Source organism: Erinaceus europaeus, chromosome 21 (assembly GCF_950295315.1).
Source record: "Erinaceus europaeus chromosome 21, mEriEur2.1, whole genome shotgun sequence".
Taxonomy (NCBI): Eukaryota; Metazoa; Chordata; class Mammalia; order Eulipotyphla; family Erinaceidae; genus Erinaceus; species Erinaceus europaeus.
The window spans coordinates 10,298,929-10,325,953 of NC_080182.1; the positions used below are offsets into that span (position 1 = coordinate 10,298,929).

The 27,025-nt window shown below is 43.9% G+C and overlaps 1 protein-coding gene across 5 annotated transcripts in view; it reads right to left on the reverse strand.

Annotated features, from left to right (window-relative positions):
• ULK4 (unc-51 like kinase 4) overlaps positions 1-27,025 on the reverse strand; it is a 511,677-nt gene that overhangs the window by 296,218 nt on the left and 188,434 nt on the right. The window lies entirely within an intron of this gene.

Here is a 27,025-nt window from a genome sequence, read left to right on the forward strand (position 1 = left end):
CTTCATGGGGCAATGAAGCAGCTCTGCAGGTGTCTATCTTTCTCTCCCCCTTTCTGTCTCTCCGTCCTCTCTCGATTTCTCTCTGTTCTATCCAACAACAATGACAGCAATAAAATGATAATAATAATAGCAACAGCAACAACAACAATAAACAACAAGGGCAACAAAAAGAAAAGAAATAGCCTCCAGGAGCAGTGGATTCATATTGCAGGCACCAAGCCCCAGGGATAACCATGGAGGCAAGAAAAATATATGTGTTAAGGCAACTGAGATACAGAGAGATTTCTCAAGATTCAAAACAAATGTATCCGTTTCCTGTGGTTTGAGTATGTTAGTGGGATAAAGGTTCTGATTAGAATATTCAACCTGGGCCTTCATGACTGTCCACCTGGAAAGTGCCACTTTGCCGTGGGAGCCACCCAGATAAGAGCCTCATTTCCGCCCCACTGGATGAGGCTTCAGTGCTACAAGTCAGCACACAGACACCACGGCTATCCACTATTCATGCCCAGAGCATCCATTCACAGCACAAGCCTCTTCAGGACAGCAATTAAACACACATTCAATTATTAAGATGCTACTATAGAAACAGTCCTAATTTGCTCTTTAAAAAACGAGATCTAGAGGCAGGGGGTGACAGAACACCTGCCTCCCATGTGTGAGGGAGGCTCTTGTTTTTGACTCCTGGTGTCAGGTGAGAATAGCAAGAACTCCATGGATGGTGGAGAGGCCTCTCTCTCTCTCTCTCTAACTAACTAACTAACTAACTAATAGGTTAAGCTTAGGCAGGAGAAGCACATGTGAGACTCTGGTTCCATATCCAGCACAACACTGAAAACCCACTAATTTGCTGCTCAGTCTTTCCATAATGGACAGGGTGGCCTGGACTACCTCCTCGGTCTGCTTTCTGTAACTGAATTCCAGCACTCCAGTTCTTACATTATTCTGAATGCTATCAGCCACAAAAAGGTCGGTTCGAGCCCCCGTCTCCCCACCTGCAGGGGAGTCACTTCATAGGCGGTGAAGCAGGTCTGCAGGTGTCTGTCTTTCTCTCCCCTTCTTTGTCTTCCCCTCCTCTCTCCATTTCTCTCTGTCCTATACAACAATGAACGACAGCAATAACAACAATAATAACTACAACAAGGGCACCAAAAGGGAATAAATGAATAAATATATTTTTTAAAAATTTCAGTGATGTTTCAGAGACTTGAAAAGTGACCCAAATGTAAACTCAAGAGAGCTCAAAGCGAATAGAGAGAAAGGACAGCTGCAAACACACAAGTACCTTAGGCTTCCTAGCTCTGGGAGGTGGTCAATAAACAAATAATGAGATGAGTTTGCAGGAGATTGGCTAGCAATTTGTTAATCATAACAAAACAGAAATATCCAAGGGCATCATATATAGTAGTGTTCCTGCTTCTATAATAAACTTTGCTTCCACTATATAGCCTGTCGGCATATATCTACTGACTAATGATGCAAAACGCACTTTATCCTCTGCATAAAGAGAGAATACTCACTTGATTTCAATGTGTGAAATTTTCATTTAAAAACATCAATCTCCTGTGGCTGGGGAAACAGCTCAGTCTGGTAAGGAACAGGGGCTGTCTACCTGTCGTTCCCAGTTCAATCCCCAGCACCACATGTCCCACAGTGTTGCTCCAAGCTTCCCTCTCTCACATGATTTATTTTTAATCTTTCAAAAAATTCGTCTTCTTTGAGTGAGGAGGTGGCTCAGCGGCAGAGCACACCAAGCCCTAGGCTTACCCCAACACCACACAGGAGCGCCATGAACAATACCAAGGACACAACTCCATGGATGAAGGAACCATGCTATGGTGTCTCTCCCTCTTTCTCTTCCTCTCTCTTGCCTTCTCCCTCTCAAACTACAGAACAAAACTTGAGCAGGGTGTCAGCTCAGCACTATCACACACATGTGAGACCCCTGACTGGTTCCCAAGCACCGCATTAAAAATTGTATCACCGTGACCCTCATCGATTTGATCTGGGGTCCATATTCTTTGCCCTGATCCAGCTTTCTAGTCCTATTCCCAACTCTGACACCATCTCCCCAGACAATGCCTATAGCCCACCTACATGTTAGCTGTGGGGCTGAAGCAAAAATTATTAAAGTCACGGGCCCCTTAGAATATACCTAAAATAGACTTTTAAGCTTTTTTACTAAACTAAAGACCCCAAATCCCCATCTGCTATATTTTTACCTTTAGGTTCCTGATTACTTAACAATTTGTTGGAGTAGGGCACCAAAGTAAAAATCTCTGGGTTGAGGGTGAGGGTGGATGTTTGGCTTTGCATGGGGGGGTGAGAGGGGTGGGACACAGTCTTCTGGTGGTGGGAATGGTGTTTATGTACACTCCTATTAATTTGTAGTCATATAAATCACTATTTAATTAATATGAGAGGGGAACATTGGTTGAATGGCTCAAACTTTTTAAAGCACAGACCATAGGCTGAGTCTTTGATATGTAGACTCTCTTAAAAGCTTAGAACAGGGAGAATAGAAGCAACCAGTGGTACAGCTATATACAAATAATGTCAAAGGACATAAAATATGGTGATATTGTGTATGATACAGCAACTCCTAACAAAAGGATTTCGCAAAGTTAACACAATTGCCAAATAATTTGATTACAGCAATAACTATCTATTGCATTCTTAAACTCTAAGACAGCAGGAACCTCCCACTTCCTTTATAGAGCCTATATTTCCCCCAGTCCTGGAACCTCTAACGTGGGGCTCACTTTCCTGCAAGCTTCTCTCAATTTATACCAAAGGATATTGCAACTGCTGATCCCAACTTGATCAATGCAAGGAGTACCACCTCGGCATGCTTCACTTCAGACTGTGTCCAGAGACATCAGACATGGAATGTCAACCCTTCAGCCTCATTACTTGGGTGAGACCTTTCCTTTCAGAGGATTCTCTAATTCCATTCCAGTAAGTTCATTTCCTAACAAAATCCCAAAACCTATATATAGACTAGGTCCCATAAGATAGAGCATAATGTCACATATATCCATAAACTAGGGCAAAATATATACCTGAAAGCAAAAGTACACAATAGTCTGCAATGAGTCAGTATAAAGTTCATAATGAAACAGTGTCTACTTAGACTTAAATCCCCTCCTCACCTACTTCCTATTACACTTCCCTCACTCACTCTAAAGCTAACCTTATCAAAGTAAGGACTGTAAAAGCTGAATAAGGGCAAGAGACTGGCATACTTTAGTGATGACTCTTTAGTCACTACCAGGCCTTCCCATCAGCTGGGACCCTACTCTGGGAGTTCTGAGTCTCCCAAACAGACTTGATAGGCCTAGACCTCGAATAAATCCCTCTCCCCAATGTTACCAGTCATCTCTATCAGGAACAACACAATAGAACCCTTTGTGGGCCCCCATAAGACTTTGTTCTCAACTTGGATCAACAACGGTAGAGAAGGTTCCATCCTATAAAGGGAGGCTGGACAACATACTCTATGCTCCACCTGAGGAAGATGGGTCCTGATACTGGGGCAGCTTGGAACATGCCTACTCATGAACACAGAATGTGAGCTCAGATCTACAGGGATGCAGAGGTCACATAGGCTCCTAAGCTGAATATGAGCTCCAGACCACATCAAATCGATGGGGTTTACAGTCAACAATATTTACACCCCTTTCCCATATTTGGGAGCTATCTCTTCCCTGATCCAGCTTTTTGGTCCTTTTTCCAACCATGACATCATCTCCTCTGACAATAACTAGGATCCACCTACATATCAAGTTTCAGGCTGGGGGGAGGGGAACTAGTATAGCCACAGGCCCTTTGAAATATAACTAAAAGATGCCTACTAGCAATCTACAAATAAGGAGGGCCCGCCAACTCCTTATCTGCACTACTCCAGCCTTTAGGTTCATGATTAGTCAACAACTTGTTTGGCTTTGAAGGTTAACTCTCTTTTCAGCTACCAAGTTCCAGATGCTAGCATGATGCCAACCAGACTTCTTTGGACAGAGAATCCCAACAATGTGTCCTGGAACTCCGATTCCCCAGAGCCCTTCCCCACTAGGGAAAGAGAAAGGCAGGCTGGGAGTGTGGATGGACCTGTCAACACCCATGTTCAGTGGGGAAGCAGTTACAGAAGCCAGACCTTCCACCTTCTGTGCCCTACAATGATCCTATGTCCATGCTTCCAGAGGGATAAAGAATAGGAAAGCTTTCAAGGAAGGGGATGGGATACTGAACTCTGGTGGTGGGATATGTGTGGAATTATACCCCTCTTATCCTACAGTCTTGTCAATATTTCCATTTTATAAATAATATTTTTTTTAAAAGGCTGTACCAAAAAAAATCGTATCACACACGTCAACAACGGTACTGTGAACACACCAGCAAAACAATTAAAAAATGATGTCAGTGCCTCTCCTTTCAGCATCTCCTCTCGCAGTGCCACAGATCCGATGAGTGGCAAGGTCACAAGTGGCCGAGGCTGGCTACAAGCTGAGCAGTGGGATACTCACTCGGAGCTCAGCACCTGGGCCGGGCCATCTGCAAGGACAAGACCTCCCTCTTGAGCGGGCTAGTGTGGCTGACCTTCAGGGAATGGTTTCAGCAGCAGGTCTAAAATCATCAGAAGAGGCTTCAGAACAGCATGCTAAGGGCTATCTTATTTTGGGTTCTGTTGTGGTAGGGCACTATGACTGAAATCACTAGGTCATATTACTACATGGGCTTGTTGTGTCCTAAATTATAAAAGAATGACATTCCTATGGTTTATGGGTAGCCTGAAGGACAGGGAGCCAAGATATTTATCTAAATTTCATAAAACCAAAACCAAACAAAAGAGGGATCTTTTCGAAATCATCCCTAATCATCAAAGGAGTGTGAAGGTATTGAGTGCATCGCAGTAAGCTTTTGTTCCTTTATGTCAGCCATCTAAGCAGACTGCTTAAATAGCTCCAGATGAGAACACTGAAAGACACTGAGAGGACTTCAATTTGGTGTTTTCTTTCCCTTAGCAGACAATTTAATGACAGCTTGTGTGTGACTACAAAGTTCACTCAGAGTCTGCATCTGTGCTATATTATTATATAAGATACAGAATTAAAGAAGGGAGATTTCAAGATCTTGAATGAACTTTTGAAAAAAAAAAATCTTTGGATATATTACCAGGTAATAGTAATGTTGTGTAACTTAAACAATTCGACCCTGTGCGTAAAGCAAGTAATAGCATTGATGTTGAGGTGTTTTGCTTGTTTGTTTGTGATTAACAGGGGTTTACAAGGTCTAAGATTACAGTGTATACAGGTCCATGACACACACACTGACGTTCTATGGTAGAGGTTGTTTTTAAGTGTTATTTATTATTGATTGATATCAACAGCCCAAGCATCAAAATACCATGTATTTTTATTGTGATATCTACAGAAGCTCCAAACAGTGACTGAGGCACAGGACAGTACTACCTCAAAATATGTTGGGATTGCCAATAAAGTATCAAAATACACGCTTTCAGATATCGGTCAACATATTTGATCTTAGAAAGAACAACTGCTTTTGAGATAAAGTCATTAGCAAAGGCCTAGGGAATTCCAGTGACTTGGTTTTCTGTATTTCCTTGTAGAACTACCAAAAAAAAAAAAAAAAAAAAAGAAAGAAAGAAAGAAAAGGAAAGAAGAAAGAAAGAAAGAAAGAAAGAAAAGAAAAAAGGGAGAGGCAAGAAAATTATTCCACTTCTGTCCAGACTTACGGAAGTGCACTGGGGGGTCGAGCGGTAGCGCAGCGGGTTAAGCACAGGTGGCGCAAGGCACAAGGTGCAAGGACCAGCATAAAGATCCCGCTTCGAGCCCCTGGCTCCCCACCTGCAGGGGAGTCGCTTCACAGGCGGTGAAGCAGGTCTGCAGGTCTCTCTCTTTCTCTTCCCCTCTCTATCTTCCCCTCCTCTCTCCATTTCTCTCTGTCCTATCCAACAACGAACAACAACAACAATAATAATAACTATAACAATGCTACAACAAAAAGGGCAATAAAAGGGGGGGAAAATGGCCTCCAGGAGCAGTGGATTCATGGTGCAAGCACTGAGCCCCAGCAAAAACTCTGGAGGAAAAAAAAATGAGGAGGAGGAGGAGGAAGAGGGGGAGAAGGAGAAGAAGTGCACTGGGTTAAATTTCAAATCATTATTCAGATTTTTAGGTAGAAATTATATTAGGAATGAACCAAGGACAGGAACTTAAATGAACTAAAGTCCCGCATACTTGTCATATAATTCTATTTATTCAGAAAGCAGAGGAGGCAGAAAAAGGTGCAGGAAGCATTAGGCAAAGAAACGCTGCTTACAGGGAGACGGGCTGTAGCACAGCGGGCTAAGCACAGGTGGCACAAAGCACAAGGACCAGCATAAGGATCCCGGTTCGAACCCCGGCTCCCCACCTGCAGGGGAGTCGCTTCACAGGTGGTGAAGCAGGTCTGCAGGTGTCTATCTTTCTCTCCTCCTCTCTGTCTTCCCCTCCTCTCTCCATTTCTCTCTGTCCTATCCACCAACAACAATAATAACTACAACAATAAAACAACAAGGGCAACAAAAGGGAATAAATAAATAAAATAAATATTTTAAAAAAGTAAAAGAAAAGAAAGAAAGAAACGCTGCTTGACTGCATGTTTTGTAGGGCCCAGAAAAGTAGCTTCTAATAGTGGTTAAGAAAAAAAGTCTAAGGACAAACCAAGGTCAATTCCTTTGAACTGAAATGAGTTGAACTGTCTTTGAGTTTGCTTCCTTTATCTTGCTGTGTGCACGGGTAAAATGCACACAAAACAGGCTCAGAAACCAAGAGTCACATCTCGGCCAGTCCATCAGCGACACTGTCACCTGAGAGGACTTCTCCACGCACAACATGTGTACAACACCCCTGAGATTCATGGTCTGCCCCAATGCCTCACTATTTATTATCTATGAGAGACACTTTCCTGGGAGGTAGGGAGGCAGATAAGGAAGTTATCATTTGGTTTCTACTATTGCGTAACAAACTACCACAAATTTGGGGTCTTAACTCCTGATTCATGAGTCATTGGCTCAATGTTCTCTGTGTCAGCAGTCAAGTTCAGGTGGCTGGATGTTCTGCTCGGAGCATCACCATTCTAGAAGCAAGGTGACAGCCGAAATATTTCTTACATGTGGAAACAGGAGGTAGAAAAGCTGCATTTTTCAATGACGGTCTTCCATGGACAGAATCCAGTTTCCTGTGCTTGTAAAGCTGAGGCCCTTATTCTTTGCTGGTTGTCAGCCAGAGATCTCTGATAGGCCGCTTCTCTGCGCACAGCCAATAATTCCAGCAGACGAGAGTCTCCTGCATATTAAGTCCTTCCCAAGTCTTTTTGACTTCCTTGTCTTATGATCTCCCGATAAGATTTAAATGCCTTTTTTTTTTTGCCTCCAGGGTTATTGCTGGGGCTCGATGCCTGCACTACAAATCCACTGCTCCTGGAGGCCATTTTCCCCCTTTAGTTGCCCTTGTTGTTGTGCTTGTTGTAGTTGTTATTGTTGTCACAGCTGTTATCGTTGTTGGATAGGACAGAGAAAAATGGAGAGAGGAGGGGGAGAGAAAGATAGACACCTGCAGACCTGCTTCACCGCTTATGAAGCGACCTCCTGCAGGTAGGGAGCCAGGGGCTCGAACCGGGATCCTTTTTTTTATTCATTTATTTATTCCCTTTTGTTTCCCTTGTTGTTTTTTTATTGTTGTGGTTATTATTGTTGTTGTTGGATAGGACAGAGAGAAATGGAGAGAGGAGAGAAGACAGACGGGGAGAGAAAGATAGACACCTGCAGACCTGCTTCACTTCCTATGAAGCGACTCCCCTGCAGGTGGGGAGTTGGGAGCTCGAACCAGAGGATCCTTCCACAGGTCTTTGTGCTTTGTGCCACCTGTGCTTAACCTGCTGCACTACTGCCCAGCTCCCCAAACCGGGAAACTTACACAGGCCCTTGTGTAAGTTTTGCGCCATGTGAGCTTAACACGCTGCACTACTGCCGACTCCAGATTTAAATGTCTTCTATGATTAGTCAGGTGATCTCTATTTCTTCTTCTTCCTCCTCCTCCTCCTTTCTCCTTCTCCTTCCTTCCTGAATTTCTTTTATTTCCTTTTTTCCATTGAGGTGCTAATGGTTTGCATACAGTAGAGTCTTTTTCTTCCTCATCACTCCCATCACTAAAGGCCTGATTCACCCCCAACTCCTGCGCCCCCCCCAGATTATCTCCACATTTCAAAGCTTCTATCCTGAGTCACAGGACAGAGGTGCTTTACAGTAACACTAGGTTATTTTTTTTCTTTCAGAGCTATGGTCTCAAACATGCAAAACTCCACGGCTCTTGAGATGCCTTATCATTCAGAGAAACAGACAAGATGGGAGAGGTGGAAAGGCTAAGGCGGAGGTGGGGGCAGGACCAGAGCTTCCTACGGTACCACAGACCCTCCTGTGTGGTGAAAAGGCTCAGGTCTGGGGCAAAGGCAAAGGCAAGGCAAGTACCCTTCCCAGTGAGCTATCACCCCTGCCCTCATAATTCATTTTACAGTACAATACTTCCAGTCAACACGTACAAGCCCCCAAAAGGTGACAGGCTTCCTTTTTCTTTTTCTTTTTTTTTTTTTTTTGCCTCCAGGATTATTGCTGGGGCTCAGTGCCTCCACCATGAATCCACTGTTCCTGCAGGTCATTTTTCCCCCTTTTGTTGCCCTTGTTGTTGTAGCCTTGTTGTGGTTATTATTGTTGTCGTTGATATCGTTTGTTGTTGGATAGGACAAAGAGAAATGGAGGGAGGAGGGGAAGACTGAGAGGGGGAGAGAAAGACAGACACCTGCAGACCTGCTCCACTGCCTGCAAAGCGACTCCCCTGCAGGTGGGGAGCTGGGGACTTGAACCGGGATCCCTACACCAGTCCTTGCACCTTGTGCCTTGTGCCGCCTATGCTTAACCCGCTGCGATACCGCCCAACCCCCCAGCTTTCTTTATTATTCAGATTTCCAACATGATGATTAGAAGTTTTAGATGCTGGGAGTCGGGCGGTAGTGCAGCGGGTTAAGCGCAGGTGGCGCTAAGCACAAGGACCAGCGTAAGGATCCTGGTTCAAGCCCCCAGCTCCCCACCTGCAGGGGAGTCACTTCACAGGCGGTGAAGCAGGTCGGCAGGTGTCTGTCTTTCTCTCCCCCTCTCTCTCTGTCTTCCCCTCCTCTCTCCATTTCTCTCTGTCCTATCCAACAACAATGACATCAATAATAACTACAACAACAAAAAAACAACAAGGGCAACAAAAGGAATAAATAAATAAAATTTTAAAAAATATATTTAAAAAAAAGAAGTTTTAGATGCTGTACCTGTAAGTGCACACTAGACAAGGCATCCTTATTCTCATGGATTACATCACTTATTGATGTACTGGTCCAATAAGACCATTTTATATTTTAAAAAAGTGGGGGCCGAGGGGCACAGCTGGTTGAGCATACATGTGCAAGGACTCAGGTTCAAGACCCCTGGCCCCCCACATCCCTCCTGTGTAGGGGAAGCTTCATGAGCACTGAAGCAGTGCTACAGGTGTCTTTTCTCCCTCTCTATCTCTCTCTCTACCTCCCCAACACTCCTCAATTTCTCTCTGTCCTATCAAATAAAAAGAGAAAGAAAGGAAAAAGTGGCTTCCAGGAGCAGTGCATTCATTGTGTAGGCACCAAGCCTCAGCAATAACCGTGGCAAGAAAAAAAAAATTCTAACATTCAGCTGAATTTCAAATTTAAATTGCGATACATCCGTTTTAAAAGAAAAGGCCTTCTATGTTTAGTTATGTTGTTGTATTATTTCTGTCCTGAAAGTAAAAATATTTGTGGGATTCTCCCAGGAATGTTGGTCTTGACTATAATGTTTGTTAAGACTCTTGCAGAAAATCACAAAAGTCTTGCCAGTTCAAGCATGCATACGAATAGCTGTCCTTCTACACGCACACAAAGGAGGCAGTGGAGATTCTGGCAGCTTTATGACACAGGATCCCAGATCTGGCCGTTCGACAAAGGGCTGCAGTTTCCTTACGGGGAAGGTATTACACTTCTTCCATGAGAAACTGCATATCTAGGGGCATTAAACACAAGATGTAAAATCGACCTAATCTATATATTAAGAAAGTGTTAGTTAAGTCAGAACATGAAGCCATGTCACAGTCTGTCTCTGAGGAGCAACCATGACCCATTGCCTAAAACAACAATGGAAACGATATGAATTTCAGTAAGAGCAACTTGTTTGGTACAAGAATCAGTGTTTTCCAAGAGAGAGAAGATTCTAGATACAGACAGAACTCTATGCTACATTAGAAACTTTGGAAAATATTTTTCTACCTATTATATAAATATGGTCAATACAGCCCTGCAGTAATGCTTTCTCTGTTGAATGAGAAAAGGCCAGAGGGCATTTCTTTCTTCTTTCTATATTTTTTTCTTTTTGCCTCCAGGGTTATCCCTGGGGCTCGGTGACTGCACCAGGAATCCACTGCTCCTAGAGGCCATTTTCCCCATTTTTGTTGCCCTTGTTATTGTCATTATTATTATTATTGTCATTGCTGCTGTTGTTGTTGGATAAGACAGAAATGGAGAGAGGAAGGGAAGACAGAGAGGGGGAGAGAAAGATAGACACCTGCAGACCTGCTTCACTGACTGTGAATTGACCCCTCTGCAGGTGGGGAACTGGGGGCTCAAACCAGGATCTTTACACTGGTCCTTACGCTCCGCGTCATGTGCGCTTAACCCGCTGCACCACTGCCCGGCCTCCCACAAAGCATTGCTCACACAGGAAGTACAGACGGTGAGGGGGAACCTTGCATCTCATGAGCGTCTCCGCATGGTATACAGAACTCCATTATGACTCCTTCTTTTTAAAGTGTTTCTTTATATTTATTTATTTATTTTCCCTTTTGTTGCCCTTGTTGTTTTTTTATTGTTGCTGTAGTTATTACTGTTGTTGTTATTGATGTCATCGTTGTTGGATAGGACAGAGAAAAATGGAGAGAGGAAGGGAAGACAGAGAGGGGGAGAGAAAGACAGACATCTGCAGACCTGTTTCACCGCCTGTGAAGCGACTTCCCTCCAGGTGGGGAGCCGGGGGCTCGAACCGGGATTTTTAGAAGGGTCCTTGCGCTTTGCGCCACGTGCGCTTAACCCGCTGTGCTACCGCCCGACTCCCCATTCTGACTCCTTCTAAGTCCAAACGCCATGAGGGACCTGACAGCTGAGTTCTAGTTCTGACTGCTCACAAGCTGCCCCTGCACAGGCCACAGGATTCTTGTTAACCAGCCACGGATGGTTCCTTGGCCCCACATGCTACCAAGGAACTTGATTCTGCCTGAGTCCCAAGTCACCACCTTCTCTGCCTTTCTAAACCCCACTGTTCTGCAGTTAGCCTGTTTTCTCTGACAATGGCCTGTTTCCCCACTCATTATTGGGATCCTTGACACTCTCTGCCAAAAAAATTCTGTACTAGTCCAACTGAAGCAGGTAAGGAAGAAGCTTGCTTGTTCACTATTGCACCAGGCTGGGGAGAGGACACCGTCAGTATAATAAAGGATCGGCAAGGCCAAAGAGCAGGCAGTTTCCTAGAGGGCTGGAGACTGTGCGTGGCCAGCAATCCCTGCCTCCTGCAGACATCAACAGTACTGAGAAAGTGCTAAGTCACTGGACTCTAACAAACAACACTCTGAGCTTAGAACTGCAGGAGGAGGAGGAGGTGAGAGCAAGCAGAGGAGGGGTCAGGGTGGCGGGTGGTGCACCCAGTTAACAGCATATAGTACTAAGGGCAAGGATCTGGGTTTGAGCCCCTAACTCCCCACCTATACCGGGGATGCTTCCCAAGTGGTGAAGCAGGGCTAAAGGTGTCTCTCCGTCTCTCTCCCTCTCTATCTCTCCTTCCCCTCTCAATTTCTCTCTATCCTATCTAATAAAATGGAGAGAGTCACTGCTGGGAGAGGTGGATTCGTAATGCCAGTGATAACCCCAGAGGCAAAGAGAGGAAGAAGAAGGTGGAAGAGGAAGAGGAAGTAGAGGAGGAGGAGAAGCAGGAGGAGGAGATGGACTCTTCTTTTTTCCAATGAGGAAGAGGCACAAAGGACTGGTCAGGTGACAAGGAGCTGGACTAAGACATTAAGCTTAGTTCAGTGTACACAGCATATACTCCAGCTGCACTCTGAAACAACAGTATTTCATTGACAGGCTGTAGACTGGAGAAGATAAAGGAGGGGTGGGAAGACAGAGAGGAATGAATCCTGCCTTGTGTACAGGAAACAGCATAACAAAAAAGCAAAAGCAGGATTTCTTGATAAAGGTAGTGAACAGGCAAGTTTCTTACGGTAGTGGAAGAGGTGAAGTTAGAGGAATGAGCCAAGGCAGATAGATCACTCAGCTTTGGTGAGGAGCTTGAATCTGATTTTCTAAATGGGACTAGTGAACTGCAGCCTGCAGCTGAACATTATCTGGGCATGGCTACAGATGACTGCCAAGCTTGCCAGTGATGGGAACAAAGCAGAAGAAACGCAAAAATTGCATCAAATGGGAGTCGGGCGGTAGTGCCTTGGGTTAAGCACAGGTGGCGCAAAGTGCAAGGACAGGCATAAGGATCCCGGTTTGAGCCCCCGGCTCCCCACCTGCAGGGGAGTTGCTTTACAAATGGTGAAGCAGGTCTGTAGGTGTCTATCTTTCTCTCCCTCTCTCTGTCTTCCCTCCTCTCTCCATTTCTCTCTGTCCTATCCAACAATGATGACAACAAATAATAACTACAACAATAAAACAATAAGGGCAACAAAGGGAATAAATAAATAAATAAAAAGAAAGAAAGAAAGAAAAAAATCACATAACATAGCAAATTCAGCTTCCACCAAGTTTGTCTGATCACTACCCTGTCAATTCATTGACATCTTTGCTCATGGCTGGCCTTCTACCATGGTGGCAAGCTGCAGAGACCCTGAAGCCTACAATGCCTCCTCAGACACTGACTATCCGGCCTTCCACAGAAAGAATCTGCTGAGCCCTGCTCTAGGTGACTGACTGCAAACTCAGGAAATATGAGGCAAAATGATGTCAGTACCAGTTTCCTATTTTTACAGTGATTATTCAGGCCACAGTGAGGAAGACAGAGTAACAATACAAGGATCTGGGAACCAAAAGATTCGTCAGCCAAAACATCAAGATAAGAGGTTACGGGAGTCGGGCAGTAGCGCAGCGGGTTAAGCGCACGTGGCGCACGTGGCGCAAAGCACAAGGACCGGCGTCAGGATCCCAGTTAGAGCTCCGGCTCCCACCTGCAGGGGAGTCGCTTCACAGGCGGTGAAGCAGGCCTGCAGGTGTCTATCTTTCTCTCCTCCTCTGTCTTCCTTTCTTCTTTCCATTTCTCTCTGCCCTATCCAACAACAACGACATCAACAACAGTAATAACCACAACAGCAAAAACAACAAGGGCAGCAAAAGGAAATAAATAAATAAACTTAAAAAAAAAAGAAAGATAAGAGGTGACAAAAATTAACACATGAGCACACAGGAAGCACAGAAGTGAGAGCGATTAATGAGGCTGGAGCAGCAGGATCTGAAGATCTACTGGATGCAGGAGAGAAAGAGAAGAAAGAAAGAAATGGAAAATGACTCCAGGAAAAGGACTCCATTTGTCTCACCTGGAGGCCATCACCAACACCACTGGAGCAATAAACATCACAGAGAGGGGTCTCACGGAAACCCTTCCCTGCACTAATGAACTGGGCTTAGAGTCGTACTTCTCACTTGATCTTTACCATGAGACAGGAGTGAGTAGCCTTATTCTATGACAGGAGAAAAACTAGCATTTAACTTTACCCAAGACAGCACAGCTAATTAGCTCACTAGAGTTGATGATCTTAGTTGCACTAAGAGACTATACAAAGGGCATAGAGAAGATGGGGTCAGTTGAGGGTACGAGTCAAAGACACATCAACATTTATGGAGCAGGCAGAAAACAGAGAGCTTGTGGTGTATTGCAGCAAAGTCAAAGACGCTGGGATGGAGGAGAGGGTTCAGGTCCTGGAACATGACGGCAGAGGAGGGCCTAGAGGGGGTTGTATTATTGTGTGGAAAACTGAGAAATGGTATGCATGTACAAATTTCTGTATTTATTGTCAACTGTAAAACATTAATCCTCCAATAAAGAAATAAAAAATAAAGAAAAAAGAAAACAGAGAGCTTGGTGCTCTCCATGTTCACAAGATATAGAAAGCACAACAGTCGAACAACCTGATCAGCCTCTCCGATGTCAGTTCTTAGCTTCAGCCTAAATTCCTATATAAAAAAATAATATTTATTTATTTATTTGCTATTCTGAGTAACTGGCTAGTTTGAGGAACTGTTTCTGAGGCCAAGTCATGCTGTGGGCATTACAAATTCCTGAAAATATAAGTGTCCTTATGCTTACACGGCTTTCTGTCTTCAATGTCCTTAACTAAGGTTATATTGATGAAGCAAAACTGCCTAGTATTTGGGCAGAGGAAAATGAAGTGGGAAGTGGACTGGTACAAATGAATTCAAATCTTCACTCACCTGTCCTAGTTCTGTGCTCCTGAGGTGACTTAACACAAACTCTCAGGTGACTTAAATGTAACATCAACGTCCCCTTCCCCTGTGGTGGAGACTGGTGGACAGGTCCAGTTCATGAAGCACTGGGCACTGGCTGGCCCCTAAATAGCTCTGTCCCCCACTGGCAGGAGGGACCGTCAGGAATGGTGAAGCAGTGCTCTGGGTGTCTCCTTCTCTCTCCCTATCTCCCCCTCCTCTCTCCATTTCTCTCTGTCCTATCAAATATAATAAAAGGGGTGGGGGCAAGTGGTGGCACACCTGGCTGAGTGCACATGTTGCAATGCACAAGGACCTGGGGTCGAGTCCCCAGTCCCCATCTACAAGGGGGAAAGCTTTGCGAGTGGTGTGGCAGGGCTGCAGGCGTCTCTCTGTCTCTCTCCCTCTCTATCTCTTCCTTCCCTCTTGATTTCTGGCAGTCTCTATTCAATAAATAAATAAAGATAATACCAAAAATGAAAAAAATAAAAAAGACTGCTTTATAAAAAACACAAAAAATAGTTAAGCTCTAATTAAAGCTAGGTAGGTCATTACTATTTCTGCTGTTTTAAATTGTGTTTTAATGGACATTTTTGTACATAGATACTTGTGCATATCTTTTACTCTTTCCTTAGGATTTGCTTCTAGAAATGTACTCAAAAGGTATGTGAGAGCTATTATATATTGACAGTTTGCTTATAAAAAAAGACATTCTGATTTATGTATATGTTTCACTAAACTTTCAACAAGAGCTTGTACATGCATAAGATGCACATACAAACTATTGTATTCACTGTCGAATGTAAAACATTAATTCCCCAATAAAGACGTTTAAAAAAAAAACACGCAAACAAGAGCTACTAAAGGAAGACTATTCATCTGGTTTTATTATCATCTCTTTATAAGGATTTATATGTTCATAAATTCACTTTACTATTTATTTGCGAGAACCAGATGGTTGCTCTGGCATATGCCCTGCCCAGGACCCATGTGCTTGCAAACTGGTGCTCTGCCCAGTGTACCAACACCCTAGCTGCCTTACTAAATGAAACTGTCTGCAACCACTAGTGACTGATTCTTTTTCATGTTTATTGTCAGCAATGGTCTTTCTATTTTTTTTATTAATTTATTATTTACTGCATAGACAGAGAGAAAGTGAGAGGGGGGTGGGAGATAGACAGGAAGACTGACAACCACAGCCCTGCTTCCTCCTACAAGTGGGGACCAGAAGCTTGAACCTGGCACCTTGCACACTGTTAACATGTGCACTCAACCAGTACACACGCCATCACTAGGCTCTGATAATGGTCTTTTCAGACCCTTTGTTGAAGTTACCTTTAGACCCACCCTATTTGAGAATTTTAAGAAACCTAGAAACACCTTCTTAAAGGCTTAACTTTTTTTTTTTTTGCTTACTTTGTAAATAGTGGAGTTAAACTGGATCTATGACCTCAAGTAGAAAGAACAAATGCACACACAAATCTTACTGCTTGTCAGCCACCAGGTTCCAGATGTTACCATGACACCAACCTAACTTCCCTGGGCAGGCGACCTCACCAATGTGTCCTGTTTGGAACCCTCTGGGTTTCTTGAACCTTTACGTCTTTTATGTTGTCTAGACTAGAGAAGTTCTCAGCTATTATGTCTTGGAGAATGCTTTCTTCCCCTCCCTCTCTTTCTTCCTCTGGTAAACCAGTAATGCGTATATTGTTTCTTTTGAAGTCATCCCATAGGTCTCTGTTGTTGTTTTCAGTATCTCTTTTTGAGATGTCTTACTTCTTTCTTAATTGTCTCTAATTCATCCTCAATCTTGCTAATTCTGTCTTCAGCTTCATTTATTCCATTCTCTCTTCCCTCCACTGTTTTCTGGAGTTCATCTATTTTGTTACCCTGTTCTGAAACTGTTTTAGCTTGTTCAGCTAGTGGTGTTCTTAGCTCAGCTATTTCAGATTTCAGCTCTCTAATAACCTTGAGATAATTAGTGTTTTCTTCCAGAGTCTCATTTGTTGTTTCTGCACTTCTGATGACAATTCTTTCAAACTCTTTACTCACTTCTGTGATTATTTCCGTAACTAGTGTTTGGATGTTGACCTCATTATTTTGTGCTTCACCCTTTTTGGGGGGGGGCTTTTAGCTGGACTCTTGTCCTGGCTCAAATCTCCAATATTTTCTGTTGTTGGCTTAACCATTCTATATAGTATGTTATGAGGTTCCTCTCTTGGTACTTTTCAAATTACTGATCACTCTTGTCTGGATTGACTGGTGTCTAAGTAAGGTAATTGAAGGGTTCACAGTTGTGGAAATTGACAGCTATTTCAATAGTATTTTAATCCCTGAGTTGGAACACAGTGGTTTAAAAGGCTCTTTTGTTCTTTTTCTTCCCTGTAGGCTATGGGAGCCTGAGGATTTTTAAACTATAAGTAGGCTTCTTAGCTTAATCACTGACTCCTGACCAAGAGATAAAGCAGGGTGAGGCAGAGATAATCCAGTGGTTATGGAAAGAGTCTCTCACAGCCCCACTGCTAGGCCACTGAGGTGTAGATCTCCTCCTGAGTTTCCTGGTTAGTTCTCTGTCCCCTGGTGTCAGCACAGGGCCTACCCACCCCTGGTGCTCCAGATTCTGAGGGCAGTAGCAATGGAGACCTACAGTTGCATTTGGTGAGTCCTAGGGGATTCTTCTCCCTTCAGCCATTCCCTTGTTGGCGAAACAGACTGCAGGTGGTGTCTCAACTAGTAAGCTGCCGGACTGTTACCAGCCACTTAATCTCTCCCAAGGTTCCTCTCTGTCCACAAGCCACATGTGTTTGCACTCACCGGTGATTTATTGGGTTCCTGATGTTGTTTTAGCCCTGTCTTGTTGCAGTCCCAGGTGGTCTCCTTTGGTATTCCTAGTTGACCCACCAATATGTCCTGGAGCTCCACCTCTCCATAGCCCTGTCCCACTAGGGAAAGAGAAACAGGCTGGGGGTATGGATCCACCTGTCAATGCTCATGTTCAGAGGAGAAGCAATTACAGAAGCCAGACCTCCCACCTTCTGCACCCTATAAAATAATAACTATCTATTGCCTTCTCAAACTCGAAGACACAGGAAACCACCCTATTCTCTATAATACCCATATTTCTCCCAGTCCTGGAACCTCTAGGATGGGGCTCATTTTTCTACACACTTCTCTTGATCCAGACCATCTGATCCTGCATCTGCTGAGCTCAAACAAATCAATGCAACCAGTGCCACCTCGAAACGTTTCGCCTCAGACTGTATCCAGAGATGCCAGGCGTGGAATGTCAGCCCTCCAGCTCCAGTACTCTGGTGAGACCTTTCCTAGCTCATAGAACTCGTCAATGCCATATCAGGCTGTGCTCTGACTAAAAAAGCCACAGAACCTAGATATAGGTCAGGGCCCATGAGGGGCACATGTGCACATGCAACCATAAGTTAGGAGAAAATATATACTTATTGTAAAAGTACACAGTAGTTTGCAGTGACTCAATAAGTCCGGCAAGAAAGTAGAAAGACCTAAAAAAAAAGCACCATAAAGTACTTCATCAAATAGTTTCTACTTAGACCTGGATACCCTCCTCACGTACTTCCTATTTCACAGACCTCAGTCACTCTAAGGCTAACCTTGTCAGACAAAGTAAGAGCTACAAAAGCTGGATAACGGCAAGAGACCAACACACTTTTGGTCATTACCAGGCCACCCCATCATCCATGACCCTAGTCAGGGAATCCTGGGATTCCCACATAGATATGATGGGCCTAGACCTCTAACACATCCCAATCTCACTGGTCATCTCCATCAGGAACAACACTGTGGACCCTCCTGGGGGTCTCTACAAGAGCGTGCCCTCAGTGTGGAACAACATTGGTAGGGACTGCCCCATTCTCTGAATGGAGGTTGGGTCAACATACTCTACCACTAGAGGAACATGGGTCCTGCAACGAGTGCAGCCTAGAATGTCCCTAGCTATAACCACAAAATGTGAGCTCAGACTGACAAGGATGCAGAAGTTAGGCTCCTATGCTGAATATGGGCCCCAGATCAAATCAAAGGGGTTTACAGTTAACAATATTTATATACTTTTCCCATAAATGGGAGCTACTCTCTTCCCTGATCCAGCTTTCTAGTCCTTTTTCCAATTCTGACACCATCTCCCCAGACAATTCCATTAGCCCACCTGCATATTAGCTGTCAGGCTCAGGTAAAAATTAGTAGTCATGGGCCCCTTGGAACAGACCTAAAATAGACCTACTAGCTTTTTCCACCTTCTGCACCCCATAATGATCCAGGGTCCATGCTCCCAGAGGGATAAAGAACAGGAAAGCTTCCAATGGAGGGGATGGGGTATGAAACACTGCTGGGATCATAAGTACATCAATGGAAATAAATAAAAAGAGAGAGAGAGAGAGGGAGGGAGAGAGAGAGAGAGAAAGAAAGGAAGGAAGGAAGGAAGGAAGGAAGGAAGGAAGGAAGGAAGGAAGACAGACAGAAAGAAAGAAAGAAAGAAAGAAAGAAAGAAAGAAAGAAAGAAAGAAAGAACAATCGATCGATCAATCGATCTTTGGACCATACTCTCAGAAGGGTAAAGACTAGGGACCCTTCCAATGGAGGGGAGGGGATATGGAACTCTGGTGGTGGGAACTGTATGGAATTGTACCCCTCTTATCCCACAATCTTGTCGACCATTATTAAATCACTAATAAAATTTAAAAAAAAAACAGTGTAGTCTCATGGTATACACTATATAAGAGACTTCCATTTCACTGAAGAACCATGATTAGTCTACTTCACGGCCTGTATTGTTTTTTCCTGTTGTCAGAAAGTCATGACACGTTTTTGCATTGAAAAACAAAGGAAAATACATCGTGACTTTTCTGACAGTCCAATAACATGATATGGCAAGGCATGCTAAGTAGTAACACATGTTCAAGATGGTCATAATAATGGTCCAGGGAGGTCCCAGAACATTATTTGAGACCCAGACGACTGTTTAGTCTGGCAGTTCTTGTGTTCTTTAATTATATGGCAAAGGCTCTGTCTGTACAACAAACACTGTAATGTATTCTAAGCAGAAACTGTCATCACATCAAATCTGACCATGTGATCAGAGAGGAGAAATCAGTAGGCAGGGTCCCCAGGCAGGACCTAGTTGCCACACCATACACAATATATTGTAGTGGTCTGTGGCGGTAGGATAGTGGTTTCTTTTTTTTTTTTTTTTTTTTACTTTTTTTTAACTTTTTTTTATATTTATTTTATTTATTTTTTCCCTTTTGTTGCCCTTGTTGTTTTATTGTTGTAGTTATTATTATTGTTGTTGTTGTTGGACAGGACAGAGAGAAATGGAGAGAGGGAGGGGAAGACGGAGAGGAGGAGAGAAAGACAGACACCTGCAGACCTGCTTCACCACCTGTGAAGCGACTCCCCTGCAGGTGGGGAGCCGGGGTTCGAACCGGGATCCTTATGCCGGTCTTTGTGCTTTGCACCACCTGCGCTTAGCCCGCTGCACTACAGCCCGACTCCCAGGATAGTGGTTTTATAACAAGATTTCTATGCCTCAAGTTTGGAGGTCCAGGTTAAATCTCTGCCAGTCATCACAAGTCAGAACTGAGATGCACTCTGGCAAAATAATAATAAGAATTGTAACAAACCTATATAATTCAGATAAATACTGACACCAACGAGCAAAGCATACAGGACTGTATTGAGAGCATGAATTCAAAAGATTTGGTTGTTTCTCAGAAGAGAAATGAACAGCTTCAATGGATCTATCTAAACCCCATACAATAAAGGGAGGCATGAAATGTTCAACAAGCCACCAAGATCTTGGGAGAAATCTCTGTGATGGCACAAAAAAAAAAAAAAATCACAGAGGAAAGGAAGCAGTCATATTTTCCACCCCACCCCCACCCCTACCCCCAAGCAGCTGGCAAATGGACTACTACTCAGCTGTGGAGAACAATGAAGCTGATCTGCTTTGCTTCACCCTGGATGGGACTAGAAGGCCTCCTGTTAGGTGAGATATATCAGAAGGAAGACAAACACCAGATAATCTCATTCACACATGGAACTGAAGAAACAAGACCTGAGAAGCAAAACACTTTGGGAGGGGCAGACTGCAACAAAGAAAAAGTGTGAAGGGGGGGCCTTGGGATGTTAAAGGGCCGGTATGTCACCAGCATGCTGGAAACTAGTCACCCCACTAAAATGGGGACATGTACAACAGGTGTTGATGATGAATCTCCTGAAAACATAATGTCACAATAAATTCAGATAAATCACTATTGATTTCCCTCACAAATCATTAAGAGAAAAAGAGTGCCTTGTATCTAACACCTATGGTTTTAGGATGGGGTTCTTTGCTAATCCTACCAAGAAAGTAAATGCTGTGTGGGTGAAGAGAAGAAATTTACCACCCTCCACTGTTACTGTAAAGATTTATATTAGTTTCATTAAATTTATTTATATTAGTTTTATTATATATTAAAGATTTATATTTATATTAGACTGTTACTGTAAAGATTTATATTAGTTCCTGCAGGAGACAGGCTATGAGGATATTACCATAAACACAGTAAGAAGACCCTTCATACAAGTGAGTGTGGTTTCAGTCAGGAGGGTAAAATAAAAATTAAAAACCTAGGTGAACAGAGGTAAAAGTGAAAAAAAAGGGGGGTTACTGGGTGGTAGCTCGGCAGGTTAAGTACACATGGCACAAAGCACAAGGATCCTGGTTCCAGCCCCCAGCCTCCCACCTGCAGGGGAGTCACTTCACAGGCAGTGAAGCAGGTCTGCAAGTGTCTATCTTTCTCTCCCCCCCCTCCTCTCTTGATTTCTCTCTGTCCTTTACAACAACAGCAACAGCAATGGCAACAGTAACAACAAGGGCAACAAAATAGGAAAAATGGCCTCCAGGAGCAGTGGATTCGTAGTGCAGGCACTGAACCCCAGCAATAACCCTGGAAGCAAAAAAAAAAAAAAAAAAAAAAGAAAGAAAAGAAAAACCAAGATCTTATCACCAACCAGAACTGTGCCCCGGAACTTCCAGAGTGAAAATCACAGAGAGAAGTATCACAGAGGGAGGGGCCCAAACCTGATGGTCATTGGAGGGAAACAGAGAAATGCAGTTCTGTTACTACCAGGCTCATGTGATGTTCAAAACCACGGTGTTGCAAAATTAGAAATCACTGTTACACAGTGAAATCGAAGACCTTTCTATGCTCACTCTGCAACTCACTGGTATTTCATTCAAACTATGGCTTGGCAAGGTAGTACAAAACCAACCAACCAACTAACCAACTAACCAACCAACCAACCAACCAACCAAAAAAAGCAACAGACTGTGGGACTGGAGTCAAAATCTGGGTGCTTCAGACTGACTGTGGGGTTAGGGGAGCACATCACCTCACACAGCAGGAGACAGTGGTCCGGGCACAGTCTAGGCTCTCGGTCTCCATGTCCTCCTCACCCCCTCCCCCCACCCCTCCCCCACCGTCTCCTTGTTTTGTTTTTCCTTTGCAGAGCTGGAACCTCAGGCATATGCAGCTTCACCTAAGCAGACTTCTTTTTCTCTTTCGGACAGAAGGACAGACAGTGTGGGGAGGTGCTGTCCTCAGCACTGGGTATTGCCAGGTAGGGCCACGACCCACACCTGAGCCGAGCTGGGTACATGACAAGGCACGCGGCCGACACCCTGTCCGCTGAGGTCTCTCTCCGGCCCCTGTTTTGGAATGTCGATGCTTTGGACACCTGAAGGGAGTGTCCACTCACTCCTGTGCTTCCTTTATTGAGCTGTTGCACTGTGGCCACTATGCACCGGTCCTAAGCACCCGGAGAGCCAGAGAACCCCGACAGTGAAGTCATTTAGTCAACTCCAAACCAGCTTACTCGCTTCACCGGTGCCTTCACTTGTAAACCAGAACCAAGACACTTAGTTTTCCTCTTGCTTCTGCCTCCAGGCTGCATCTGCCACCTGACCTGCAGCCCCTGACAGGGTGTGGCTTGCCACCTTCCTCTTGGTACCTATGAGTCCACAGGCAGCCTGTCATCTGCTGACTTCATCATACCTGAATGATAACAAAACCTACACTTCAAAATGCCAAGACGGGAGTCGGGCGGTAGCACAGCGGGTTAAGCGCAGGTGGCGCAAAGTGCAAGGACCGGTGTAAGGATCCCGGTTCGAGCCCCCGGCTCCCCACCTGCAGAGGAGTCACTTCACAGGTGGTGAAGCAGGTCTGCAGGGGTCTGTCTTTCTCTGCCCCTCTGTCTTCCCTTCCTCTCTCCATTTCTCTCTGTTCTATCCAACAGCAACAACAATAATAACTACAGCAATAAAACAACAAGGGCAACAAAAGGGAATAAATAAATATTTTTTTAAAAGTGACACCCCCTCTTCACTCCTTCCACACTAACTAGTAAATGCACCAGCAATAAATAAATAAATAAATAAATAAATAAAATGCCAAGACAAGGGTCCAAGTGGTGGTGCACCTGGTTGACCACACACAAGATAATTTGCAAAGACAGGCTCAAGTCCCCAGTCTCCACCTGCAAGGGAAAAGCTTTATTTGCAGTGAAGCAGTGCTATTGGTTTATTTCCTTCTCTCTCTTTCTCTCTCTCCCTCTCTCTCTCTCCCTCTTTCTCTCTCCCTTCCTCCCTTCTCCCCTCCCTACCTCCCTCCATCCTCTCTCTGTATGTGTGTCTCTCTCTCTCCTTCCTATCTCAATGTCTTACCGGTCCTACCAAGTAAATAATACACACACCCCATGATGATAGCCGAAGATTCACAGAATTCTTAAATTCTCACATTCTATATTCACATCGGGGGAAGAACTTTCTTGAGTTCAGAGGTTGAAAATTTTTTCTGGAAAGGGGAAGAAAAGGGTTGGTGGAACAGCACTGCTCCGCGGTGTGCACAGTGCAGAGGGGAGCCTGGCCACTACTGCACTAAGGAAGTCTTGGTGCTATGAGTGTGGTCTCTCTCACTCTCTGTTAAAAAAAAAAACTATGAAAAAGACTAGAAGATAATTATTTTAGGATCTGTCAGATAAGAGGTCTCTGCCTCATATACATCTGTAGCTAGCTGTCGGCAAGTGTCAGATTCTCTGAAAATGTGAAATTACTTTGCAGGTCTCACCAAAACAGGCTACAGGCCCATTGGGACGGGACCTAACAAGACATCAAAAGCTTTAGTGAAACCCTACTGAGCTTCAGGGCCAGTCTACAACGCACAGCTGGGGGACCAGGACTTGTGGAGGAGCACAGTAAACTCTGAGTGCTCTCCTTATAGATGGCACCGAGAAAAGTGGGCTGAGACTCTGCGTTGGGCCCAGAAATCACTAAGTCCTCAACTGACCGTGATCTCACACTTGTGCTGAGAAAAACCACGGTGAAAAGATCACTTGGCTGAAATAACTATGCTGACCAGATACATTCAGCAGGCTCGCAGATTTAAAAATCCCTTATGAGGAAAGTCCATGGCTCCTCCAGAGAAAGACAGAACAATGTGGAATCAGCACGCCCAGCCATCATCTCTTCCTTTGGGAATGGAGGTTACTGCTTAACTTACAGCTTTGCTGAGGGAGGAAAAGTCTGTAGCACTGAAAACACGCCCTGAGCAAAGGCTGATTTCACAGCCTTTGAATGAAGCAGAAGAATGAAGAATGAAAAAGAGGTCAGGGCATCTCCTGCAAGGAAAGAGCTGAGAAACTGAGAAGCAGAATCGAGGCGTCTCAGAACATGCCTCTGTGTTGCTCTGTCTTTGCTGATAGCTTCTTAGCTGGCCTGCCCCACTCCCTTTTCTCCTTCCCAAAGCCTTCTGTCTTAAAGAAGCTTTTAGAGGTGGCTGAATACTGACACTCAAATTTTCTAGATCCGTCCCATGTGTGTAGTGGTTACATATATTATTAATAATATTTCTTTACTTTTTCTTTTCTTTTTTTCCTCCAGAGTTATGGCTGGGGCTTGGTACCTGCACTACAAATCCACTGCTCTTGACAGCCATTTTTTCCCCATTTTCTTATTGTTGTGTTTTGTTGTTGAATTTTTTCAGAGAGAAATTGAGAGATGGGAAAGATAGAGACATGGAGAGAAAGATAGACACCTGCAGACCTGTTTCACTGACTGTGAAGCAACCCCCTAGCAGGCGGGGAGCTAGGGGTCCGAACCGGGATCCTTACACCGGTCCTCACGCTTCACTCCATGTGCACTTAACCTGCTGTGCTACCGCCCCACCCCACAGGTGCACCTTCTTTTACTTTTTCTCTTATCAATCTGTCTCATGCTTGTTTGATTATATGCCCAGTCCCTAAAGAACTCAGGAGGGTGGGTGACAGAATGATTTCTTTCCACCCTGATAACTTCAAAGATAGCTAACCAACACCAGATTTTACAAAAAAAAGAAAGAAAGAAAGAAAAAAAGAAAGAAAGAACTTTAGAATAGAGGTTAAAATTTTCAAAAGTAAAATAGAACTCATATTCACAGCTATTAACAAAGGATGATCATGGCAGGTGTGCAGGAAATATTTAAACAAAACTAAAAGTCAGAACAATTCTGTTTACAAATTCTTAAGACCAGGAACCCATGTTAGGAACAAGTAAATATCATACTCCTAAATCGAGACAGAATGAAAAGAAAATGAAGTGCAAAATAAATCCAAGTGTTTGATTCAAGGGATTAGTGAAAGCATCAAATTAAAGACTGCACAGTATCTTAATTTTTTTTTTAAGTTTGCTCTGTCTCTACTCAAGCAAAGGGCGGAGAGGTGTGCCCGGTTTAACCCAACCTCTGAACATGAGCTATGTTCACAAGAGGGCAAGAGAAAGGTACAGAATGGATGCCCAAAGGCTCAGTACCTGTTCAATAAACCTTGCACTTTATTCTTCAACATATTAAAGAGTAAATGGGAATTCCAGGTAAGAATGGCCTTGTGATGAAAACAGAAGCCTTAGAGACTCAGAAACAGACCTGCTTCTCATTATCCCTAGGAGCCTTGAGAAGCAGTGAATTAGTCCTGGAGAAGTTGATTCGTTCTCATTTTAACAATGAGGTTTTCTTTTCTTTTCTTTTTTTTCTTCTTCTTCGTTTGTTTTTGTTTTCTTTTCTTGCATAGTTGTTTTACAAATATTGAGATGTCATCAGAGGAAAAGTTTAGCTATGTAAAATCAGGTAACTGAAGGAAACAAAAACTTAAGGTGCTTTGTTTTTTGAACAGACAGAAACATTTCAGACACCTCTGTTGAGTTAAGCTTTTTTTCTTTTTACCAGATGGCAATAAGATGTAGATTAAAATATATCAGAATATGGCAAACATTATTTTGTTAAGATTTATAGATTAATGACATCACCTATCCAGACAATAACTTAGATCCACCTGCATATCAGATTTTAGGCTCAGAGGGAAAAAAAAAAAAACCAGTATAGCCACAGGCTCTTTGAAATATAACTAAAATATGCCTACTAGCTATCTACAAAATGGAGGACCTCCCAACACTTCATCTGCACTATTCCAGCCTTTTGGTCCATGATTATTCTACAATTTATTTGGCTTTGTATGTTAACTCTCTTTTCAGCCACCAGGTTCTGGATGCTACCATGATGCCAACCCGACTTCCCTGGACAGACGACCCGACCCCACCAATGTGTCCTGGAGCTCCACTTCCCCAGAGCCTCACTCTACTAGGGAAAGAGAGAGAGGCAGTCTGGGAGTATGGATCAACCTGTCAATGCCCATGTTCAGTGGGGAAGCAATTACAGAAGCCAGACCTTCCACCTTCTGCATCCCACAATGACCTTGGGTCCATTCTCCCAGAGGGATAAAGAATAGGAAAGCTATCAGGGGAGGGGATGGGATACGGAGATTCGGTGGTGGGAATTCTGTGGAGTTGTACCCCTCTTATCCTATGGCTTTGTTAATGTTTCTAATTAACAACTAAAGCATGACAAGGAAAAGTTAAAATGAAGAGGAAATTCTCACCTTCAAGTCTCTTGGAATAGAAGTAGCCAAGGTCATACAGCTCATTGGGTTAAATTCCTTTGAGTGCTCGACCCTATGGGCGTGGCTATCATTTTGAAATGCTATCCCTGTTCCACAAAAACCTACTGACAAACCTGTCTCCTCTACTATATTCCAAGAGACTTAAAGGTGAGAATTTCTTCTTCATTTTAACTTTTTCTTGTCATGCTTTAGTTGTTGATTAGAAACTTGCTGAACTGGGAATCAGGAGGTAGCGCAGCAGGTTAAGCTAACGTGGCACAAAGCACAAGGGCCAGCCTAAGGATCCCGGTTCAAGCCCCCAGTTCCCCACCTGCAGGGGAGTCACTTCACAGGCGGTGAAGCAGGTCTGCAGGTGTCTATCTTTCTCTCCCCCGTCTCTGTCTTCCCCTCCTCTCTCCATTTCTCTCTGTCCTATCTAACAATGGCA